Source organism: Chrysochloris asiatica, unplaced genomic scaffold (genome assembly GCF_000296735.1).
Source record: "Chrysochloris asiatica unplaced genomic scaffold, ChrAsi1.0 scaffold06744, whole genome shotgun sequence".
Classification (NCBI taxonomy): Eukaryota; Metazoa; Chordata; class Mammalia; order Afrosoricida; family Chrysochloridae; genus Chrysochloris; species Chrysochloris asiatica.
The window spans coordinates 1-3,683 of NW_006415262.1; the positions used below are offsets into that span (position 1 = coordinate 1).

The 3,683-nt window shown below is 43.1% G+C and overlaps 1 pseudogene; it reads right to left on the bottom strand.

Moving 5' to 3' along the window:
• Positions 1-216: 216 nt before the first annotated feature.
• On the bottom strand, positions 217-1,358 carry LOC102813929 (annotated as a pseudogene).
• Between the last annotated feature and the right edge of the window lie 2,325 nt (positions 1,359-3,683).

Genomic DNA, 3,683 nt, shown 5'->3' on the forward strand with positions numbered 1-3,683 from the left:
TTCAAATTCACCAGTCGCTCCTTGGAAGCCCTATACAGGGTCACTATGAATCAGAACCAACTCAACGGCACTTAATAACAACAACAGCAATGTGATGGCTGGGACTGCTGTTGTCTTGGAAGGGCCAGACCTTCCCCACCCCTGGTCTAGGTGATGGCCCAGCTAGTGGGGGTGTTAGAGAAGCTGATGGAGTCTCCTGGCAGTTCTGCCACGGGTTCATTTCTTCTCTGCCACAACTTTCTTGGGCTCTTGTTTCAGTTTGTGACCTACCAGGGCAGCCTTGAGGGCATCCTCAGCTGGCATGGAGCAGTGCATCTTCACAGGAAACAGGAAGAGCTCCTTGGTGATGCCTGTGTTTTTGATGGAAGGCTTCTTCGTCCATTTTCCCTTCCACCCCCTCAGTGGTTACCAAGTTGGATACAACCGCAGAACCACAGCCAAATGTTTTAAACTGGGTGTCCACGATCTTCCCCTTGTTGTCCACTTGGATCTGAAATTTCATGACATCACCACAAGCCAGATTCCCCCACCAATCCAGTTTCAACATTTTCAGATGCTTGTCAAAGGACCCCATGTTTCTAGGATTTTCATAATGACCAACAACTTTCTTATGATAGAGCTAAGCTGGGGACTGGCAGCCCCTGGGCTTCGGAGCAGCAAGTCCAATGCTGTCCACCCCAGATGGACACTCCAACAGCCATCATCTTGCAGTCTCCATTATATTTTAATTCTATTTTTCTACAACTTTTTGAAGTCCTGGAGTACCTTGAATTTACTTGATATGACCTTTCCAATCAATGTCTTCTTAATTCCCACCAAATGATTGCATTGTTGTTATTGTTAAGGACTGTTGAGTAGGTTCTGACTCATAGTGACCCTGTACAGGGTTTCCAAAGCTAAGACTAGGATTGGTTACTTTTGCCATCCTGCTAGATTTTAATGGCGCCATCTTAGAAGCAGGAACTGATGATCCAAGGACCAACAAGAAAGAAGAGCATGAGTGGTGTGTGAGATCCCTACCTAGAAAAGTGGTCACAGCAGAGTCTGTGGTAGAGGCTACTACACAGAGGAGCTGTAGGCATCTAAGTCCATGGACTGAGTAAAGCTATGTGTCTACAGGCAGGAGGCTGGCTTGCAGGATGTGCCCTTTGGGACATTTACAATGGGCTAAAGGAGCTTGGTAAACACTTGCTGTAGTAGGACAGAGGCCTTGGGCCACATGACTGAGGGGCCAAAGACAAGAGAGTGGTGTGCCTGCAGTATGGCAGACAAAAGACGTTCCTGACTAGAAAACTGCTGTATCATGAGTTGTTTTTTATCCTGATTTGTACCCTGTTCACGTCCTTGAAAAGTCCCATAATCGTAAGTATCATTAGAAGTTCTCTGTAGCCATTGCAATGGATTGTCAAACCTATATATGAAGTGGATAATGCTGTGGGAGGGATGGTTGGTGTCAAAATAGGGTAGAGAAGGCTGTAGTGTGGAGGCACAGCTGACCTCCACTTTATAGGAATTGGACTTGGGCTAATTTTGAGTTTGATTTGCCTTCCCTCTTGTGAAGCCAGAGGAATAAGACATGATCCCCAAATGGTTTTTGCAAGTCACCTGGCATGTTGTTGTTGTTGTTGTTGTTGTTGTTGTGTGTGCCATGGAGTCAGTTCCAATTCATAGCGACCCTGTATAGTGTTTCTGAGGCTGTAAATCTTTATGGGAGCAGAAAGCCTTGTCTTTCTCCCACAGAACAGCTGGTAGTTTTGAACTGCTGACTGTGAGATTAGTAGCCCGATTTGTAACCACTACGCAATCCACAGCATAGAGGCTGGTCAGCATAGTGGCTGGTACCCTGCAGTATAATGGCAAGCCAATTCCCCTTTGCAGTGATGGGTTTAGGGATCAGTGTGGGACCCAGACCATGACCAATGAGACATGAAGGGACTTCTGGGAAGATTTCCTCACTTTGGTAGTGTAGTGGTTACAAGTCGGGCTGCTAACCTCAAGGTTAGCAGTTCGAAACTACCAGTGGTTCCGTGGGAGAAAGATGAGGCTTTCTGCTCCTGTAAAGATTTATAGCCTCAGAAACCCTATGCAGGGTTACTATGAGTCAGAACTGACTCCATGATACATAACCACCACCACCACCGAAAGACTCCTGATGTGGTGCTGTAGGATCAGCACTGGACTTTGAATCACAAGGTTGGTGGTTCAAACCCACCAGACCCACCTCAGAAACCCTATACAGGGTCACTATGAGTCAGAACTGAACAACAACAAGAGTCAAAAGAAAAAAATGATTCCCTCTTGCTTTGAACCTTGTTGGGATTGGAGGTGGTATCGGGAGCTGCATCAACCCTTCACCACCATAAGAGAAACAGTCATAGGGAAAAGTTAAATCCTTGGTGTTATTGAAAGCCACTGGAGATACTACACTGGAAGCTAGCCATGTTTCTAGACTTTCGATTGTGCTAGATAATGAATTCCCTACCTCCTTAATGCAGTTTAAGTCAGGTCTTTATGTTACTTGCAGCCAAAAGCATATTACAGGCAGTCCCTAGATTACAAATGAATTCAGTTCCTTAATCTGTCTTTAAATCAAATTTGTACATAACAGAACAGTTAGGAACAGTTCATATTTGTTTCATAACTATGGTTTGTACATAGATTGAACATTCATAACATGGGGACTTATAATATACAAGATTTCCCACTACTTTCTGAAAGAGCATGCCTATGAAGCCCTTTGTAAGAAATGGTATAACGCAAAGAAGCAATAACCATTCATTTACGAGGAGCCTTCTCAGACCCCTAAAATAAACTACCAAATCATACCAAAAACACATAAAACCTAGAATAACACTAATGTATAGTTGGAGTCCTGGTGTGGCACTGTAGGATAAGCACTGGATTGCAAGGTCAGTTTCAAGTGCATGGCCAGCAGTTTAAACTCACCAGTCATTCCTCGAAAACCCTAAACAAGGTCGCTATAAATTGGAACCAATTCGATGGTATTTAGCAACCACAGTAAACCTCTACCAGAGCAGAAAGCCTCATCTTTTCCCAGCACAGTGGCTGGTGGGCTGGAACTGCCAGCCTTGTATGGTTCACAGTCCCATGCTTATCTTACAGAACTACTGCGCTTCCCCAGTTTATAATAAAAAGTTAAAAAATAAAAAGGCTAGTTTGTTGTCACCCTTTTTTATAAAAGCAGAAGTTCTCTCTTTGGATTTCTTTCAGGTAACAACACAGGTACTTTCATCAAAGTAAAGTGGTATAAGGCAAACTTACTAAAAGTGGGGGAGTCTTGCACATTCCATTAGTGAAAGATTTCAATCTTTTAAAAAAAAGTTGCCAACGTTATTATGGGTGAAAACTGACATCATGAATGTAAAATGGTGCTGTTGCTGTCAAAACAGTTCCTCAATAAGCTAAACAGAATTCCCATACGGTCCTATAATTCCACTCCTAAATACATAGCCCAGTGAATTGCAAACAGATGTTCCAAAAAATATGTATACATTAGTGTTTACAGGAGCTCTATTCACAATAACCCAAAGTCAGAAACAACCCAATTATCCATCAATGGATGAATGGATAGGCAAAATGTGATATACACATGTAATAGGATATTATCCAGCCAAAAAGGAAAGAAGTTTGATATACGCAGCAATGCGATTAAATCTTGAAAA